This window comes from Engystomops pustulosus, chromosome 1 (assembly GCF_040894005.1).
Source record: "Engystomops pustulosus chromosome 1, aEngPut4.maternal, whole genome shotgun sequence".
NCBI lineage: Eukaryota > Metazoa > Chordata > Amphibia > Anura > Leptodactylidae > Engystomops > Engystomops pustulosus.
In genome coordinates, this window is record NC_092411.1 from 17,752,222 (window position 1) to 17,774,752 (window position 22,531).

The following is a 22,531-nucleotide window of genomic DNA, read 5'->3' on the forward strand; positions in this document are numbered from 1 at the left end:
GTACTGTGCCCATGTATACAGGATAGGAGTTGTAGTACTGTGCTTATGTATACAGGATAGGAGTTGTAGTACTGTGCTTATGTATACAGGATAGGAGTTGTAGTACTGTGCTTATGTATACAGGATAGGAGTTGTAGTACTGTGCCCATATATACAGGGTAGGGGATCTGAATAGTGTAATTTGTTTCCTATAGGACACTATTTAGGAGATGGTGTTACACTGCACCTGCACTACTGAGGCAGAATAATAGGTTGTGGTTTCATCAGGTGACATTACTGCAGGTGTACACGGGGCCGGAGTCTTCTCCTCTGCTGCTCGGTAATGTGATGCGTCTCTGGCTTCTTTCCTACATATTTGTAAGACATCAGGTGAGTAATGAGGATGATCTTCACATGTTCCCGGTTTTCCAACCACCACCAGCTGACAAGTCCCTTCCTGTTATGTTCCTCTCCCTGGACACAAGTGGGAACAAAAACTTCTATACAGGTTCCTGGAACGGTGTTACTCTGCCCCAAACCACCATGTGCCTGACGTTTCCATGTACAGAGGGGCCATAGGACACAATTCAACTAAGCCACCATTACATTAATGTCAGAATGCTCTATAACATGCTGCTTGCAGATAGGACACTATGCACAAACGGATTAGCTCATCTTGCTCTATAACATGCTGCCATGAGATACGACAATATGCACAAACTGATCACTCATCCTCCTCTGTAACATGCTGACTGCAGATAGGACACTATGTACAATATGCTCAGCTTCTCCTGCTCTATAACATGCTGCCTGCAGATAGGACACTATGTACAATCTGCTCAGCTCCTCCTGCTCTATAACATGCTGACTGCAGATAGGACACTATATACAATCTGCTCAGCTCCTCTTGATTTATACCATGCTGACTGCAGATAGGATACTATGTACAATCTGCTCAGCTCCTCCTGCTCTATAACATGCTGCCTGCAGATAGGACACTATGTACAATCTGCTCAGCTACTCCTGCTGCTCTATAACATGCTGACTGCAGATAGGACACTATGTACAATCTGCTCAGCTCCTCCTGCTCTATAGCATGCTGACTGCAGATAGGACACTATGTACAATATGCTCAGCTTCTCCTGCTCTATAACATGCTGCCTGCAGATAGGACACTATGTACAATCTGCTCAGCTCCTCCTGCTCTATAACATGCTGACTGCAGATAGGACACTATATACAATCTGCTCAGCTCCTCTTGATTTATACCATGCTGACTGCAGATAGGACACTATGTACAATCTGCTCAGCTCCTCCTGCTCTACAACATACTGCCTGCAGATGGATAAGTTCAAACAAAATAAAAAATTAGCAAAATAACTTGAGGAGCCACAGTGCGATCAGATCTCCAGGACGCACACATCAGCAATGTTTCCTAGGATCAGAGCCAGATCTGCAGCAGATTGAATTTGACCACAATTACAGTCACGGGGAGATTATTGGTAGCTTCGTCCACAGTTTACGCTTCCTCCTCCGCCGCATTTCCTCCGCCTGTTTATGGGAAAAAACTTCCGATTGATGTTCCTGTTTGCACCAAAACAGAAGCGACTTTCATGTATCTTTTATGAGTCGGATCGGCCGCGGCTGCTGTGGGCGCAGGATCCCGACATCTTTCTGAGCTCAAAGGACGGAGATTTACATCTGACGCAGAAGAGTAATCCCCGAGACAAGCCGAGAAGAAGAAGAGAGAGGACACATGAAGATTTATCACACCTTGAATAATTACTACTTATTACAGATAGGGAACTCCTTAAAGGGGTTTTTAAGGATGAAGCATTACTGACCGATCCATAGGACAGATCACTAGTAGTGGATTGGTGGAGGACAGGGTACAGGAAGGCAACTCAGTCCATTGTAGCATAAGAAATTCTAAGCTCTAATGTGCATCCCCTTATATATAGAAAGGACCCAACTGCCTCATGGACCCCCATCTATGTAACCTAGATTAAGAGAAGTGGCATTAAAAGGGAACCTGTCAGCAGCTGTGACCGTACAGACTGCAGCCGGTGTTAGGTATTGTCCCTGGCGATCTGTGTAATCATATTTTGTGTATGTTGTTAGTAGCAGCAGGACTGTGATATTTGGATTTATATTCCCGGAGTGTTATTTCTCTAAGTGCACTGGAAGTATCCTCACACTGCTGTGCTCTGTGCAGACAGTGTTGGGAACTGTCCCTGGAGAGATGTATAATCAGATCTTTGTGTATGTTGTTAGTAGCAGCAGGACTGTGAAGTATGAATATATATTCCTGGATGTTTTGCTTCTCCTAGTGCATAAGGGGAATGTCCACAGAGTGAGAAGCTGATTGGGCAGCCCAATACCAGGTTCTACGTGCAGAGTAATCCTGGAATATAATCCCATATATCAAAGTCCTGTTACTGCTGCCACACACAAAGGTATGATTAAACATCTTTTAACAGACAATACCCAACACTGGCAGAGAGAAAAAAGAGCACAGCAGTGTGAGGACATGCCCCAGTACACTAGGAGAAACCACGATCCTGGAAAATAAATCCATATATCACAGTCCTGCTGCTACTAACAATATACACAAAGATCTGAATACACATATCTCCAGGGACAATACCCAACACTGACTGCAGAGACCACAGCGGAGTGAGAACAAGAACCACATGCAATCCAAGGATTGGAATCTATATTTCACAGTCCTGCTGCTACTAACAACATGCAAAAGGCTATGATTACGTAGATACTCAGACTACATACCACTGGCTGCAGTTATCCTCATGATAGTGGTAGGTGTCCTCAGTGAGCTATTTTTGCACATATCTGCAGGGACAATAACACTGGCTGCTGCGGGCACAGAGCACAGCAGTGTGAGGACAAGCACCCGGTACACTTGCAAAAGCTACAATCCTGGAATATAAATTTCATGTTTGTGCAGCACTAGAGGCTCAAGCCCATGATTAAAGGGATATACCAAAAAGTTTTATATCCACCGTTATTGATAAATGCTATATCCAAGGAGATTTCACCACTGGGACCCCACCGATCACCTGATCCACCTGAAACAGCTGAGCAGCCCGAGATCCACCCATCTAGTATTTATCACCTATCCAATGTTTCGGGATGGAGCGCCCCTTTAAGTTGCACCACAATTAACAACCTCTGTCAAAAACATCTTGGTCTTGGTTGAGCACGGCTGCTGTGATATAATATTTCCAGGCCGACACGTGAAGCTGCTGAGATGCCTCCTGCATTCTTAATACTTGGCCTATATAAGGGCCCCGGCGTTTATCAGCGCAGAACAAAAAAGATAAATAAGCTTTCAATCCCAAAATAGATCAAGGCGATCCTCACATGACCTGAGCGCCCCATTAATATGGATGAGACGCCTCAAGAAAGGGCTGGAAGAGCTCAGTCTAAGGAGAACACCATTGCTACTAGAGGTTTCCAAAATGGGGGCAAGAGGAGAGGGGTCATGGGCTTCCCAGGCTGGGAGAGGGCTAAGATGGGTCACTATGTCCACATTTAGGGCCAAATCGAAGATCATATAAGAACATTGCATGTCATCCCGCAATATATAAACTTCCATCTTTAAGAAGGAACTAAGGTTCTGATCACATGATGGTAGCATCAGGCGACCACAGCAAATGGACCTCTTTATTATTGGGTCTGGTGGAGCCGCACTACAGAATGTTTGAGAGAACCTTCAATGCAGATGGGAATCTGTCGGGGTGATTTGGGACACTGGGCCACTTATAGGTCCTATACACCAAAGGTTTAGTGTCCTAAATTTTATTATAAGAGTGCAGTCCTAGGCCAGGACGATAAACAGATTCTTGTAATCGTGGTAGTACTCCTCTAGTGTAATGCACACACAAGACCTGGCGCATGCGCAGTGTTTGGGACATTAAACCACCATTCGATTAGGACCTTTGGGTGGGTGCCGGGTCTACTGTTCTTGGCATGTGTGTAGTGGTTTAGTCCTTGGAAGAACTCCTTGTCTTGACTGCATGCAGATGGGAGATCCGGCGCATGCACATTGTTTGGGACACTAAGGCACCAGTCCATAAGGGTCTAGGGGCATTTTAGTGTCCCAAAGTTCCCTTTATGGGTGCTGCTATTGGCACCTGTGTAGTGTTTCAATCTTTGGAAGAACTCCTCAGCTTTACTGCAGATGCGAGGTCCGGCGCATGCGCATTGTACGAGATGCTAAAGCACCAATCTTTAACGGGCCTATGGTGGTTTAGTGTCCCAAATTTCCTTATATGAGCAATGTCCGCCACTATCAGACGTCTTAAAATGAAAATTTACTTTGGTATAAAGGGGATGTATAACAATCCTATAGGTGGTGCCTGTCCCAAGTATGGTGTGCTATAGTATATCCACCAACACATTCACAGATGCATCCTTTAATAGACGTTGTTTCATGGATTCCGACGCAGTTGGAATTTTTCCTCTAACCTGCACCATTCCCAAGAAATCATTGGTATTAGTTTCGGCTCACGGCTGTCAGGTGGGTGGTGCTGAGTGGGAAACAAAGTGCTTAGCCCTTCCCACCTGACAGTGAAGATGATAATTAGCATATTATGTGCTGAAAGTAACAAGACCGATTGCTCGGGAACGGTGCAGCCTAGAGAAAAAATTCCAACTTTGCCGGAATTGGTGGAGCGGCGCCTTTTAAAGGAGGCAAAGAATCGGAGCTGGTGGAGGTGTTCAAACCGCAATTGGCACCACTATGCCACCAGGGCTCTGCTCGCCAGATATACTATGCCAACTGGGATTTGGATATTTGTTAATGGGGCAGGAACGGAGGAGTTGGCCCCCTTGTGCTCAGCACATATAAACCCTCCACATATCTCTGTCCAAATATTACACAACACAAAATATCTATGTAAACCGCAGGAGAACCACACAACTGGAATCTACTGGAAACCACAGAAAGGGTGAGGCCTGTGGTCTGAACTGAACCCTCCGGGGCACCGCCATACACTGCAATAGCTGTGCATGTATTATCCAACGCCCCCACCCTAATAACCCAGGAATGTAATCTAATCACATGACATCGCTGTGTAATGCTGCATTATGAGCGATGCTCTGAAGCTACACTATGGAGATCCTATAGATCGGACCCGTGACTGTCTGGGGCAGTGTCACCAGAACTGGATCAGGAATAAATTAGTATTAGACACCCAACAGAGTCTCTGTAGCAGTGGTGGCCACCCGCAGGTTACAGCCTATAGTAGCATTACTACTTCTCCGAGTAGTAGGGACCCCCCACGCAGTGCGCCAGCAGCGGAAGATCTATTAATATTTTACCAGATATGAATGGAAGGTAATCACCGCCAACCGGTAGGAACACGCCCGGGCTATTACTGCACGGAAAGTACCGCACAATCCAGCAGGATCGTAGGGGGAAGGGGAGTCACTGCTGGGAAACTACTAAGGAGGGGGAAACACAATCTCATCCACAGTGCAGGAGTCTACATGGGGGAGACACACTGTACCCCAAAATCAACCTGGACAGATATCACTTCATACAACTGGGGCCCAATGCAAAATGTGTAGCACTGGTAGCAGAGCTCTGTGAGAGAGACAGACTGCTGCAAGTAATCGTAAGTTTCTATCTTGCCCCAAGTGCTTTACTCACATTGGTACAAGTCAGCACTTCTCTCTTCTGTCCTATATGTTCGTTCTGATGCTTCAGAGTGAGAGAGGAGAAACACAGGCACAAGCAGAGCTTTTTCTTATGCCTCTGTTTCTCCTCTCTCACTCCAAAGCATCAGCCTGATCATATAGAACATTATAGAGCAGGAGATAATACGTTTCTACCTCATCCCAAGTGCTTTATTTCCATAAGCACAGGCCAGTAATTCTCTAATATGTCGTATATGTCCCTTCTGATGCTTTAGAGGGAGGGATCCAAGTACATAGAGAGGCTGCTGGAGATAATAGTAAGTTTCTACCTCACCCCAAGTGCTTTACTCACATTGGTACAAGTCAGCACTTCTCTATTGTGTCCTATATGTTTGTGCTGATGCTTCAGAATGAGAGAGGAGAAACACAGGCACAAGCAGAGCCTGATGGGCCCCAGTGCAATGTCTGTGCCAGGCCCCCGACTGTAATGGATGGTTTATAGTAATAGTCTTCTCATATGGGAAAGTGACACCATAAGGGCCCCCTAAACCTCTTGGGCCCAGATGCAATCCTAACCTCTGCACCCCCTCAAGTTACGCCCCTGCTCTATATAATGTGCAAAATGACCCTCCTTATGCTTACGCCTCTGAGAGGGGAGACGCAAACATAGACAGATGAAGCTGGAGATAAATAGCAAGTTTCTATCTCGCCCAAAACGCTTTATTCCCATTAGTGCAGGTCAGAACTTCTCTATAATGTCCTATATGATCCTGCTGATAGAGACAGTGATGGAGCAGACTCTCTACTCTCTGTGTGCAGTGTATGGGAGACATGTTAGCAGCCAGTCTCCAGCCACCAGCTCTGAGACACCTGAGACTTACAGATAGAGGCTGCAGCGGGGAAAACTGCTACACACTGCAGAATACAAGTCATAAAATGATCAGATAATGTAATTCCTCATAGAATACGGATATATACAAAACTTTAAAATTTCAAAGGGGTTTTCTGAGATCGGTAAATCTTTTCCATAGTTGTTAAATCCTTTATCACTCAAGTACAGTGTTTCTGCAGGTCCCCATCGATTTAAAGGGAACCTGTCATCGGCAATAGGCCTAATAAACCGCTACCACTATACTGTCAGACAGCGTAACACCTTCTAGTTTTTGTTTCTTTCATCTTTGACTGTGGTGACATCATCCAGAAAATCAACTTTGAAGGGAGATGTAAATTGGTTGTATAAGGAGTCAAGGAGGCGGACAGTTTAACACTGAAGTCAAGGTGGGAGCTCTTAAGGCCGCCTCCTCTGTGATTGACATCATGTATCAGAATTCAGGAGATCTGGTTAGTGATGTCTCTGGATGCAGGACCATCAATTATGGTGAATGAGGTAGAGAGAGCTTGACTTCAGTGTTAAAATCTCCGCCTCCTTGACTTTATACAACCAGTTTACTTCTTATGTCATATTGGATTTTCTGGATGATGTCACCACACTGGGTCATGAAAGAAATATGATCTGGAAGGTGTTTGGCTGCTAGACAACATACTACTAGTAGCTCATTAAGTCTTTTTTCTGCTGACAGGTTCCCTTTACTCAGCAATCCATGTGACTGATTCAAGCCATCATTAGCCGCAGCAGTCTTGTGTTGGACTGCAGCAGTCATATCAGTGCAGTTAAGCAAAAACCATCAGGGACCACCAGAGCAAAGGTGCTGGAATGTAAGGTAAGTACCAACTGAGAATAGGTTCTAGATGCCCCCTAAATTTTAGTTTATGTTACTAAAAAACAGATGGAATGGGGTTAACACATGACAGATCCCGTGTGTTTATCTAAGAGGTCAGTCTTCTGTCTTGAAGTCAATGATGGAGCCTCCGCCATCCGCAGGAACAAAAACACACCAGGGGTCACGATAAGTAACAATAGAAATGTAACTTATGGAAGACCCCCGCCTGTCCTGCCCAGAACTGCTGACAACCACCGACAAAGTCACACAGAACTTCTATATGTACGCACATATAGCAGAGCCCAGGCTGTCATTAGGTGGAACAACATCCTTCTCCCTGTCAATTTACATAGGACTGCAGGTAATCCCATCCTGAGAGACAGATACACTAATTATGGAGCTCCAGAGTCTTAAAATACAAATCCAGCTCTGCTACATCTATATATAACAAGAGGAACCTCCCCATATACATATATGTGATCGAGCCACAAACACGTGTGAGGCGTTTCACAATATCCGAAAGACATGAACTACGGAAAGATCCGATAGAAACAGAGATAATACAACAGTATAGGGAAGTGACCGCCGCTCCGAATACACCGGGGAGGGAGAGAAAATAAGGAAAGGGTCAGATACAGAAATAATTCACTGACATGTAGAGACGACAAAAGACAGATCTATCTATCTCATATCTATCTATATCATATATATCTATCTCCTATCTATCTATCCATCTCCTATCTATCTATCTATCTCATATCTATCTATCTCATATCTATCTATCTATCTCATATCTATTGTAACTACATCTATATTTCTGTCGAACTATATTATCCACCCATCTCATACAGTATCTCACATCTATCTATAGTATTTATCAAAATCATAAACATATATCGATCTATATCTCACCATTTATCTATGTATCTATCTTTCATATCTATCAATCTCATAAAGCATCTAACTCACATCTATCAAAATATATATATAGTTACATCTGTACATTCTATATTATTTATTAATCTCATAGAGCATCTATAATATCAATTTCATAAAGTAAAACTATTAAGTATATCTATTGTAACTATTGTATATATCTATAATCTGTAACAATCTCATACAGTATCTGTCTGTCTATTCATTTCTCTTCTATTTATGTGTCCGAAACGCACAAATAAAACTCCATCCTGAAGAAACAGAAATATTCCCTATAAGCCTGATGTAGCAGAGTTGAATCTTTCGGAGTTGGGACACTGCGGTGTTCCCCGTGTAGAGCCCACACTGTGCAGATGACAGCCCCAGCTGTTCCACATGTGACACACTCAGCTCTGCTGCATCCACACACCTGATTAGGAGACAAGCTGTGTCCTAGCACTTGTGTCCTCGGGGGTCCGGTAGCCGGTAATCCTCCGCTCATGGTTTCTATAGGGGGCTCTATAGATTAGACAGAAGTCTGCGCAGACTTGTCGTTCCATCCATCCTGCCTGCTCCCCAGTCTCTTCCAGTTGTGCAGAGCTGCAGCCTGTGCATCCCTCCTGCCCCCATGGCTACTGTACAGCCGCTCCTCCTACAGTCCCTCATTAACCCCTACAGGGCTGCGGACTGCTACAGGATGGCAACAAGTGACTTACACCCAGGAGGCTCCTGCAAACAGGTGACATCACAGCCCAGAACGGAGGAAAACTTTATTTTCTCACTTATTTTCCTTGTAGAACAACTTTGTGAGTACTGAAGATTAACAACTCAGACATTAACAAGTTAATTACATCACCTGGGGTGTCAATCAATTGTTCTTAAAGTGGTTCTAACTTCATTAAAGGGATACGTCAGCAGGTGTGACCATACCAGTGTTATTATCCCTGGTGAGATGTGCAATCATATCTCGGTGTCTGTTAGTAGTAGCAGAACTGTGATACTGTATATCGATTCATATTCCAGGATTGTAGATTCTAAGAGTGCACTGGAGGAGTGCCCTCACACTGCTGTGCTATGTGCTCTCTGCAGCCTTTGTAAGGTGCTGTCCCTGGAGAGATGTGTAATCATACCTTTGTGCATGCTCTTAGTAGCAGCAGGACTGTGACAGATTTATATACCAGGATTGAAGCTTCCCCAAGTGCACCGGTAGAGTGTCCTCACACTGCTGCACTCTGTGCTCTCTGCAGCCACTGTAAGTGACTAGTATTTACTGATGTTCTTAAAAGCAGCAGGGATGTGAAAAATGGACTGAGGGTGTATCCTCACACTGCTGTGACCTTAAATCTCTGCACTGAACTGCTCTACAGTGCCTGCCCTATAAACTAAGCGACTACTGTAGCATTAAACCAATTGCCCTTACAGCTTTTAATCAGGGGGAAGAAGTGCTGTGGACCAGTTCAAAGCAGAGATCTAAGAGCACAGCAGTGTGAGGACACCACGGGAAACAAAAGCTACAATCCTTGACTATTTATACATTTTTCACAGTCCTGCTGCTACTAACAGCCAGAAACTCCAAAGCTAATTCCTTACCATGTCTACAGTTTGGCAAAGGAAAAAAAATTAAAAAAAATTTTAATTTTACATCTGGGGTTCATGGATATACCCATAGATATACTGCATCTAAAGAGCTGTATCTAAAATCTACTCAGTGCCTCTCTCCACAGCCAGGTGTCAGGTCACAGTGAATAGGAATATCTATTTGCCCTGCTTGTCAGGGAAGGAGCAAAGCTGCTTTAGCATTAGTAGTAGTATAGATGCAGGAAAAATAAGAATATACTATATAGCAGCGATGGCGAACCTATGGCACGCGTGCCAGAGAGGGCACGCAGAGCCCTCACTGCTGGCACGCGCCCCATCCTCCTAACCACTGCCAGGTGCGGACAACCACTGTCCACACCTGGTTGTCATGGCTGTTAGCAGTATCGGAGCTGCGCTCCGATACTGCTAACAGCCATGACAGAGCAGGGTGCTGACACTTCCTGCTCTGTCACTACGATCACATCAGCGCACAGGACGGTAAGCGTCCCAGCGCTGGCAGCGAAATGATGTCATTACGCTGCCAGCGCTGGGCACCTTACTCCGTTTGCGCTGCAGTGATCAGCCGGAGGAACGAGGTGAGGTTTTTTTTTTTTTAACTCGCGCATCCATGGGGCATAGATCAGCAGGAGGCTGATTTCCTGCCCACTCCCGCCCCTCCCCTCCCCTAAGCAACCGGCCCGAAACTTACTGCGCCGCTACCACAAGCCCCTGCGCCCGAACCCCAGCCGCTATCGCACCCCTACCCCCCCGCCCAAACTCCGCCCACTACTGCAATTTGCCTGCACGAACTCCGGCCGCTCTCACTACCCCCCCCCCTCAACTCCGGTCACTGCCCTGCATCACCCCCTCCCCTGGAACTCATGCCTCATAACCCCATTGCCCCGAACTCCAGATGCTGCATTACCCCCCCCCCCCTGCCCTAACTCTGGTCGCCCACCCTCTGCCCATCTACCCTACTGAATCCCCCCACCCCCCGGAACAACAGACACCTGAACTTCTGCCTGCCAGCATGGCCGCCAGCTTGGACAACCAAAGAGTAAGTAACATATGTATTTCTATGTATGTATTTATGTACTGTATATGCATATTATATATTTATATGTGCATTTATATATTTATACCTGTGTGAGGGCTTATTTTTTGCGTAACATATTTTACTTCTCATTTATTATTCCATGTCGTGTACTGGGAAGCTGGATTTTAATACTTTCGCTGTGCGCTCCAAATCATTTGTCTCCTTTATTCTTTGGTTCGGTAAACTCACAGAAAATACCCGATTTGTAGGTTTTATTGTGTTTTAATACTTTTTCAAAAATTAAAACAGTGTCCGAAAAAGAAAATAGTTTCGCCATCTTGTGACGCTGATAACTTTAGTGTACGGAGCTGGGGAGGTTTGGGTTTTTTTGCTTTATGAGCCGTTGTTTTCATTGCTACCATTTTGAGGACTGTGTGACCTTTTGATAACTTTTTATTACTCTTTCATGTGATGTAAAATGGTGTAAAAGTGGCGTTTCAGTGTGTATAGGACTGCTGGAATCCGAGCTCAGACAGTCCTGTGTAAATTGATTCTAAACTAAACCGTCAGTTTTCAGGTTAAATTGCCGTACTGGCACTTTACCATAAGTCATTAGGTTTTGGGTTGCAGTTTGGGCACTCGGTCTCTAAAAGGTTCGCCATCACTGCTATATAGTCAGCTGCCAGAGGGAGAAGGAGACTAAATAAGCAAAATAAGTGAGAAAATAAAGTTTTCCTCAGTATTGGGCTGTGATGTCAGCTGTTTGCAGATCCTTTATCAGCAACATGACATCTGATGTAGTTACTACGAAGAAATAAATGAATACCTTATAATGGGGTGTACAGCAGAGATGTATGCAACTTTATATGAACATTATCTCCGCCTAGTGGTAGAAAACCCTCTAAGTCCATCTGTATGAAGAGAGCTCCCTCTGGTGGCAGCTGCAGGCAGAGTATTAATCCACATTTATCTATCTCTGTCTTTATTACTTTAGGTAGTTAACTTTAAAGGGCACCTACCACCACAAATCTACCTATAAATGTAGATCGGGTGGTAGGTGGATCAATGGGACGTGAGGATAGCCCTTTTAAGGGCTAATCCTCACGTCCCCGCACTTTTTTACTAACTTTTATTAGACTTTTATGCAAATTTTATTATGCGGCTACTGGGGCGTGGAGTAGCCGCATCTGGGGTTACATGGCGTGGCTACTCCAAGCCTCTTTTCTCCTCCTACTCACCATCTTCGGCGCGCAGCTGCTCGTAACTGCGCACCCTCGTCCGACGATCCTGCAGTCTGCGCATGTGCAGAACAGCAGGCCCACACCTGTGCAGCCCCGGCTTCGGAGCAGTGACCGCGCAGCAGCGGGCCTGCTGTTCTGCGCATGCGCAGACTGCAGGATCGTCGGATGAGGGCGCGCAGCTACGAGCAGCTGCGTGCCGAAGATGGTGAGTAGGAGGAGAAAAGAGGCTACCGGGGCGTGGAGTAGCCGCGCCATGTAACCTCAGACGCGGCTACTCCACGTCCCAGTAGCCGCATAATAAAAATTTGCATAAAAGTCTAATAAAAGCTTGTAAAAAAGTGTGGGGACGTGAGGATTAGCCCTTAAAAGGGCTATCCCCACGTCCCATTGATCCACCTACCACCCAATCTACCTTTATAGGTAGATTTGTGGTGGTAGGTTCCCTTTAAAATTCTGCGTTGGTCTCCACAAGGAATATGGATTTGCTTATAATGGAAAGTTAGGATGGAGTTACCCTTTAAATGGGTTTTCTAGAATTACAATATTGATGATCCATTCACAAGATAGATCATCAATACATGACTGATGAGGGTTTGACTCCTAGGACCCTGCTGGGTGAGGGCCCCCCCTCCAAGCGGAAATAAAATATTTATCCTACAGGTAGGCCAATAGTATAATAGTTTTAGAATGTTCTTTTAATTTTAAGACAACTCCACACAGCAATACACTTACAGAACTCAGTCATAACTCCTTATAGACGCTCACATATACATACTCCATGCACCAGTACACACAGGGTTAACACCTTACACGCAGCTTCCTGAATAGGGGTGAACATGACGTCCACCTGACGATGAGACAATGTATAATTATTAGTCAAAGTGAAGAACTGGAGCGACGAGAGCGCTGTACTGTACAATGGACATGGGCAGATCAATAGATGCATCAATAGTGAGTCAGCCTCCCAGGATGTACAACGCACTGCCCTCCCCTCCTACAGCCCTAAAATTATACTATAATGTACAGCAGCAGGACAGGATATAGACAACTGCCTGGACTCCAGACTGATACATTGTAATAAACCAGCAGAGAGATCTGTGCAGAAGCTGCTGATGTGTTTAGCTCACAGAGCATTGTCTAGACTGGATACAATTGTCTCCACTTCTCAGCTGAGAGCAGGACTAGCTATGTACAGGGTCACTGCCTCTGAATGGAGACAATTGTATCCAGTCTAGACAATGCTCTGTGAGCTAAAGACATCAGCTGCCCAGATCTATCAGCTGCTTTGTTACAATGTATCAGTATGGAGTCCTTGCTGTTTAGCTCACTGAGCATTGTCTAGACTCGATACAATTATCTCCATTCAGAGGCAGTGACCCTGTACATAGCTAGCCCTGCTCTCAGCTGAGAAGTGGAGACAATTGTATGCAGTCTAGACAATGCTCTGTGAGCTAAACCATGTATACGCCTAGAAACCAGACTGTTAGGCTCACAGAGCATTGTCTAGAATGGATAGATTTTTATCCACTTCTCAGCTGAGAGCAGGACTGGCTATGTACAGGGTCACTGCCTCTGAGGGCAAGTCTTCACGGGAAAGGTCCACAGTGTTGTGTACATGTTCTCTTATGTATGCCCTAATGTATGTAAAAAAAATAGTCTCATGTATGAATTATACAATTTTTGTCCACCTGCAGACACCAATAGGGGGCACTCAGGAACTTACTGTGGACCAAGTTATCACTGTGTGCAATGTATGATCTGTATGCAGCAAGCTCCCCCTAGTGGTAGCGGCAGGCAATGACAATGTTATCATTTGTTTCTATGTCCATGCAGGGAAGTTTAGACCTAAAGGGCAGGTAAAAAAGCAAAATGCTACAAAAATTCTGAAAATACTTCAATAACTGTTATAATGTACAGGGCCAGGTTGAAAGCAACATCTCTACAGCTGTAACTGGACAAGACCTGACTGTTTCCTCAAAGAATGTCCAGAATTGTTCATTTTGACCCCGAGTCCTTGAGGAACCTTCTGACTGTTTCCCACAGACATCGCCAATTCACCACGGAGTGAATACTTCAATTAAAGGTTACGTTTCACAGACAAAGGCAGATTCTGACATATCTGAGCTGTTCCTATGAAGACTAAATATTCGGCTTCTATTCTAAATAACCAGTGGAAACCATAAACATGGCGACTTCCCAAACTTGCGGCCTCTGCAGGCGTGAGTGATATATCATAGCGCCATTGGGCACACATGGCTCTCTAATAGTGGAGGACAGGTCTCACAAATGTGTAATCACATCATCCTATTAGTAGCAGCAGGACTGTGAAAATATTAAAAGAATTGTAGCATGTTCCTAACACTGCTGTGCTCTTAGCTCTTTGCACTGAGCTGCTTTACAGCCCCTCCCCCTGTGCTGTTAGTGACTGCTGTAGCGGTCTTCTGTCTGAATACTATATAGAGATGCCTGGATGACGAATGTTCATGCCAGACCTACTCTATAAAGTCTTCCCCCCCCCTCCCTGACTACATGATACTGTAGTCAGATGCGCTATTCTGCCTGGTAACAACAAAAAAATTTTGCTAAAACAGATGAACAAATTTTTTCAATATCAATTTGTTGCAAAGATGGATTAAAATAGATTTGTAAGAATTCAGTGAGCAGAGGTGTATACTGTACCATAGTGTATGACCCATATACCTTACAGCTCAGGTGACCCATGGGGCGCACAGAACTTATCTGTCACTTTATCAGCCCTCACTAAGATACAGAGAGGACATTAGCGGTAATGAGCCACAGAGCAAACAGCCATTAGACTGGCTTAGCATATGTGAGGTGGGTGACACACCTGTCTGTAGTGCTGTGCCTAGAGGCAGGTGGCAGAGTAAGACCACCATGGGCCCTGGGCTGTATGAATATTATAGCCCCTACAAGTCTAGAATCACTTCCTACATCCGGTACTAGAATCAGCTTCTTGGTGAATGGAGGATGTGTCCCTTCTGCTGCTTTTAAACTGCGGTTTCAGGACCTTCAAAGGTCCTGAAATGGCTTTTTAGTACATGTGTATTGAGAGCATGAACAGGTGTATGAGGATTTCATGGATGAAGGTCCTTCTCAGTATAAAATTGGTGGGTGGTTTAGGTGGTCATGGACCCCCTAGAAGACTTGGGCCCTGGGATGCCGCCAAAATTGCCTATAATATAATCCACTTCTTCCTAGATGTCTACACAAGGTGTAGTTTACTTCTATCTCAAGATGACACAAGGGGGGGGGGCAGCCAAAATATCTGATTGGCATGTGGATCAGGGATGACAGGTAAAGGGGTCCAGGGGTGGGGTCCAGGGGTGCAGCCAGAACAGCTGATCGGTTTGGGGTCCAAAAGTTAAAGTTTGGACAAAAAATGGCAGTCAAAACGGATAATTGGTGTGGGGGTCAGTATGGGGTGCAGGGATGGCAACCATGATAGCATATCAGCCTGGGGTCCAATTGTGGAAAGACAAACAGGTGAATGGTGTGGGGTCGGAGTGTGGCGCACAGAACAGTTTATCGGTCTGGGGTCTAGCGTAGCAGCTAGCGAAGATGATTGGTGTGGAATTGGGATATGGCAGACAAAGCAGCAGATTGTGGATCCAGCACCAGTTGATTGGTGTGAGGTCCATGTTCACCCAGAACAATTGATTGGTGTGGGGTCTGGGTGTGAGCAGCTGATTGGTTCCCCCACAATTCAAATATTGATCCTGTATCCCTAGGACTGGTCATCACAATACAACCTGCCTGGGGGCCATGGACGACGGGTTTATCAGCTATAGATCCTCTAGTCTCCGACGTTCAGTTGTTTGAAGCTGATGCCAGACACTTAAAGGGATATTCGTGAACTGGTTGCGTGACATCAAAGACGTTCTCACGATGCAAAGTGGTTCCCATGAATCAGGTGGTAACTCAAGCCCTGTGCATGACGGACCCCCACAAAACAAGACCCTCTGATCGTGCCAAATTATTTAAACAGGCCACAAGTTCAGCGCAGAATAAAGTATTCACCGCGGGATTTACTGACAGCAAATAAAAGCCCCCACCAAAAATAAAAACCTCACATAGAGAGAAATGCTCACACGTCAAAAACCTCTTTGTCAGCGCAGTGCACCCCGGGCTAAATGTTTTACCATTCATTGTGGAGAATGCAACGTCTAAGGGAGTCTATTGTAACGAAATCCAGAAGCGGGGCACAATACTACAGCGCCATCCCCCACCCTGTGTATGGCACGAAGCGTCAGCCTACGGGGGCGGCAAATACATGGGGATTCACACTGATGCTATGATCCTGGTGGGCTCCTAATGGGCTGAGCCTGATTTCTGCCAGGGCAAGAACCTTACCTTAGAGTCCTTACACAGTAGAACAAAGTTGCTCTGTGGGTCCTGGACCAGTCAGACCACTAATCGGGCACCATGGGGCAAGTAGGCAGGAAATGTGTGGCCCAGAAGTACCCCAGCTGTTATCACTGGATCACTAAATGTAAGAGTGATACCATATTGCTAAGGGTGATGCCACACATGGCGTTTTGAAACCGTTTTTGATCAGTTTTAAAGCAATCCATTAAAAAATGCATGCATATTTTGAAAACGCATCAGTTTTTGACAGGTTTCCCGAATTTGCGCAATAAAAAACTGACAAAAACAGATGCATTTTTTAAAAATACATGCGTTTTTAAAAAAGGGATGTGTTTTTTAACGGAGTGCTTAAAAACGGACCAGAAACGCCATGTGTGGCATCACCCTAAGATGTTCCACATTCACAGTTGGTTCCGACATCTGGGACCCCCCAGTGTTATCTTTAGTTAAAGGGAACCTGTCACCAGATTTTACACCACTTAATTATCAGCACCCTCAGATACAGTATTAAATATCCTTTTGCATTCTAAAAACTTGTATAAAATCACTTTGACAGACGTATGCAAACGAGCAGAGAAGAGTCATTTTTTTTTCAGGAGAGGGGTTACTTTTAGCGGCTCACTTCAGGCACCAATATGTCAGTTCTATCGCCCCTAGAACCATGGTTCTGGTGTTGGTTAAGAGAGGAATGTCATCTTTCAAGAGGCTTCTGGTGCTGTGAGCTGACAATGTCTGTAAAGGAAATCTATGATGGATTGTAAACCAGGCAACACTTACATGGTGGTGTGCCCCTACTGGCAGGATCAACTCTTCTTTTAGCTTCTTACGCCCTTGTTTAGACAAAAAACTAATTATGCAAATGAGTACTGGGCTTAATAGCTGAACCCCCTGGAGCTCATTTGCATAATGTTTTATTATAAGTGTATAAGAAGCTAAAAGAAGAGCGGATCCTGACAGAGGGGGCACACACCAGCATGTAAGCGTGCTTGGTTTACAATCTTTGATCCTGGTGCTAGATTTCCTTTAACTGCCGCTATCACTGCTTCTGTAAAACGTAGAACTTCAAGCCCAATGAGATTTGAAAGATGAGATTCTTATATAAAATATGACACCAGAATCATGTTTATAAGTCCTATAGAACCAGAAATATGGGACGTCAGAATTGATGCTCACCCTGCATCTCATCTCAGGCGAAATATGACTCTTTTCTGCTCATTTAGATAAGACTCTAAAGGACTAGGTAAAGGGGCGAGATTACAGTAAAAGAGATTATTTTAGAAAAGTTCATTTGATCATGGCTGAAGAACAAGCAGTAATCAGGGTGGTGAGGGCGGAAGGCAGTCAGAGGTCAAAGCAGGTGACTAACGTGGCCAATTCAAACTAAACGGCAAACACATTGTCGGATTTGGTAAATTTGGCCCATGTTGACTACATGATGATTGAGAAGGGGATCCTAATCCATCCATTTGCAGGATTAGAGACCCTTCCTCAGGACGTGTGTGTGAATGGAGCCAGTGTTTATGGTGCTTTCCATCAGTCGCCCATTAACCCTAATGTGCTCATTATTCAGTCCTCATCCTCCATGATACATTCTTGGCACAATGGAGCATTAAGAACGGCTCCTGCTATTATTAACATGAACCAGGTGCTTGGAGATATGTGAGATTACACTCAGCGTTTCCTGTAATCCCTTATATCTCTACAATCCACACCGGGAGAAGCCAAATTACCGAGCGGAGGAATGTGACAGCCTGTGCTGCAGAAGACAACCCATCGCTCTCCACAGCTGAGGCCTCAGCTCTCTCTGGTCAGTGTCAGTCATTAAAGGGATTATCCAAGATTAAAGGGGGTTCCCAGACTCATCAGAAAACCCCCTGGGAGGCTGGGGCTTAGGTTAAATAAAAAGAAATAAGAGACACTTGCAGTGCAATTTGATTATAAGCTCAACCAGCTCAGAGCCACGACCAATCAATTGTCTAAGAAGTCACAGGGGCAATTCGGTGCTCTATAACATGCTGCCTGCAGATAGGACACTATGTACAGTCTGCTCAGCTCCTTCTGCTCTATAACATGCTGCCTGCAGATAGGACACTATGTACAATCTGCTTAGCTCCTCCTGCGCTATAACATGCTGCCTGCAGATAGGACACTATGTACAATCTATTCAGCTTCTCCTGCTCTATAACATGCTGCCTCCTGCTCTATAACATACTGCCGCAGATATGACACTATATACAATCTGCTCAGCTCCTCCTGCTCTATAACATGCTGCCTGCAGATAGGACACTATGTACAATCTGCTCAGCTCCTCCTGCTCTATAACATGCTGCCTGCAGATAGGACACTATGTACAATCTGTCAGCTCCACCTGCTCTATAACATGCTGCCTGCAGATAGGACACTATGTACACTCTGCTCAGGTCCTCCTGCTCTATAACATGCTGCCTGCAGATAGGAGATGATGTACAGTCTGCTCAGCTTCTCCTGCTCTGTAACAGGCTGCCTGCAGATAGGACACTATGTACAATCTGCTCAGCGCCTCCTGCTCTATAACATGCTGCCTGCAGATAGGACACTATGTACACTCTTCTCAGCTCCTCCTGCTCTATAACATACTGCCTGCAGATAGGACACTATGTACAATCTGCTCAGCTCCTCCTGCTCTATAACATGCTGCCTGCAGATAGGACACTATGTACACTCTTCTCAGCTCCTCCTGCTCTATAACATGCTGCCTGCAGATAGGATACTATGTACAATCTGCTCAGCTCCTCCTGCGCTATAACATGCTGCCTGCAGATAGGACACTATGTACACTCTTCTCAGCTCCTCCTGCTGATGCTGCCTGCAGATACGACAAAATGTACAATATTCTCAGCTTAGCTCTTTTTGCTCTATAACAACGACCATATGTCAGAACCTGCCTGGAAAGCCATGATTCTGTATATTCAGAACCTGCGATAGAAGTTAATTGAAATATCTAGATAACCCTGAGAAGTCATCATGGTATCACATACACAATACAATGAAGAATCTGGGACTAATATACAATCAGTGCATCCCGTGTCTCCCACCAGTCAGATCCGTGCTTTTCCTATGTGGCATCTCTCCACCATCCAGGTGCTGTAGGATCATCCTGCTCCTCATAACTCAATTGGTTTTGATCCACATCTACTAATGTCAAGAGCAGATTCTCTCTGGCAGCAGAAGAGGCGATGAAGTGCGGCCCCCACCGCCCCATTCCATGTAGGACCACAGGGACCATCACGGGAACATGATGAGCGCTTTCTCAGTCAACATCAATAATTCCTCCGCAGCTGGGGACGGCCATTAAAATTTTAAACTTCTCTGAAAATCCTTAACTCTCTGCTAACAAGACTTTTACATTTCAGGCCCTCGTCCTCGGCAGGTATAATTTCTTTAGCAGGACGTCTGCTACATACATCGACGGATTATACGTTGTATGTTGTTGTCATTAACGTTGCAAAAAGCCATAATATCAAAATCCTGTCTTGTAGTATAAAGACCCTTCATGCCGCTCCAGAACTAGTTCTGACCCATTGAGGCCATGACTCCACCAGTCTTAAGAAGTCCCTGCACCAAGATCTCAGCTGCAGGTCCTACAAGTCCTGTAAATTGCTCGGTGTGGCCTCCATGGATTGGACTGGGTTTGTCCAGGACGTCCCGCAGATGATCAATGAGATTGAGGTATGAAGAATTGAGTCATCATCATGAAATTTTGGTCATGTTCCTAGAAAGTTAGTGTGGTGCAGTTGTGGAGTTGTCCTGTTGAAAGAGGGTCCTTCCCTTAGAGCAGTGATGGCGAACCTTTTAGTGGCCGAGTGCCCAAAAAGCAACCCAAAACTCCCCTTATTTATCACGAGGTGCCAACCAAAAATTAAAGCAGTAAGTTATTGCTCCCTGTTCTTCAACAATCATATTGGCCTCCTGAGGACAGCAACATAGTAAAAATTTGGAAAATTTGCATCATTTTAGCTTCTTTCCAGTGTCCCTCTGTACACAGAGAATCGTGGGGCCAGCAGGAGGTCCTCCAAAGATAATTTGGCCCTGTCTATTCATTCTCCCTCTTCCTACAGTCCCAAGTAGCCAAGTAAGTATCAAAATATGACTGAAAGCAGCATCTTTTAAGTTGCTTGGAACTGCAGGAAGATTCTTTGAGTCCTGTCTGGTGCGCTGGGGCCACGGCCCGGGTGCCCACAGAAAGGGCTCTGAGTGCCGCCTCTGGCACCCGTGCCATAGGTTCGCCACCACTAGCCTTAGAGGATATCACTTCTATGAAGGGATTATGTGGTCTGTACAACGTCTAGATAGGTGGAGTACGTATCAGACCGAAGGTATACAAGCAGAACGTTGCCTCCAACCCGTTCTTCTCATTTGGACACCATCTCTTCTCCAGGTTAGAGATGGACACACACCTGGACGTATATGATTCATCAGACCAAGCTTCTTCTTCTCTTCTTCTCCTCCTGGTGACAACTCCTCTCTAAGTTAGAGACAAATACACACCAGGCTGTTTCTGATCCATTAGACCGGACTTCTTCTTCTCATCCTGGTGACAACTCTTCTCCAGGTTAGAGATGGACACACATCTGGCCACACATGATTCTTCAGATCAGATTTCTTCTTCTCTTCCCCTCTTTACGATCTTTACACTTCCCCGTTTTTGAACATATCAAGTCGGAAGTAATTGAGAGATTGGAGGCATAGCATCACTGCAGACACCCCTATTTTTGGCTCCTAGAATCAGGCTTCTGGTGTTATTTTAAAGGATGAGAATCTCATCTTTCAAATCAGAGATACAAAGAAAAGAATTTGATCTTCATCGGTAGTACCATTCCCAAGCACATCTTTACCTTTAGTTATCTCCAGTTCTATAGCATGCAAAACCACAAGCCGGATGCCTTTCAAAAGATGTGATTTTTATCTTTCAAGTATCACCAACAGCATTTTTTTTTTTATAGGTAAATTGGTTAGTTTTAACATAAAAGATGGAATTTCATTCCCTACCTGTGGAGGCTAAAAGTTTAGTGGAGTAAAAGCTGGTGACCAGTTCCCTTTTATAAAAAGGGCACAATCACTCTCGGGATCCCAGAGATTGGACCCCCACTGACTCATGACATATCCGGGTGATCTGCTTTTGCTTTATGACATGGAAATACCCCAGTAATAGAGTTCCAAATAAACTAAGAAGAAGTACACACACATAAGCCCCGGGCATTAACTAACATTAGTCTATCCCTTTGTTTTTGTCTGTGTCAACAGATGATCTCATGTACGGGGACTGCCAGCCCCTTCCACCTTCTCACAATAGGGAACGTGAATCCGTGAACTGTCCACACTGGATTTTTCTACATTGCTGGGATATGGAGAGAGACATCAATTGTACAGTTTTGTCTATGTTTTTTTTTTGTAGGGGGGGGGGGGGGGGGGCTTCAAAATGGAAATCCAAAAACAATCAATGTTCACCCAATCGGGATGGTAATAAGCGAGGTGCACGTCTGTGCTGCAAACATAGCAACCGGTCCAGTGTTTACCGCAGCGGACAGGTAGACGAGTATTGCAGATGGGTTGCTATGGTTTCAGGTCGTTTTCACCTTTAAACAAAATAATATGTTATGTTCACTCTTGGAAGATTCTGTCTGAAACTCATTTTCAGGACTGGATTGTTTTTTTACCCTTATTCTGACTATAGAATAGCTAGAGAGCATATTCAAGTAAAGTTTTTCTCTAGGAAGGACATGTGGGGGATTGTATCTTGCTCTAGATTTAGTCTAGAAAACTAGAATCTAATTAAGTAAAAGAAAACGAGAAGTAAACACAGATATATACTCAAGTATAAGCCTAGTTTTTCACCACAAAAAAAATGTGCTGAAAACCCAAACTCGGCTTATACTTGAGTAAAAAAATATATACGTTTTACCAGGTTTTAGAGGTAAAATTAGGGGCCTCGGCTTATACTTGGGTCGGCTTATACTCGAGTATATGCGGTATAT

The 22,531-nt window shown here is 44.8% G+C and overlaps 1 protein-coding gene across 7 annotated transcripts in view; it reads right to left on the bottom strand.

Moving 5' to 3' along the window:
• The window catches only part of PDZD2 (PDZ domain containing 2), a 243,302-nt gene that overhangs the window by 114,466 nt on the left and 106,305 nt on the right, over positions 1-22,531 (bottom strand). Inside the window, exon 1 of one of the 7 annotated variants that reach the window (XM_072134282.1) lies at positions 8,707-8,885. The exons of the other annotated variants lie outside the window; for them this stretch is intronic. The gene's annotated coding sequence lies outside the window, so the exon portion shown is untranslated. Of the gene's footprint in view, positions 1-8,706; positions 8,886-22,531 lie in introns of those variants that run through there. 7 annotated transcript variants of the gene reach the window in all.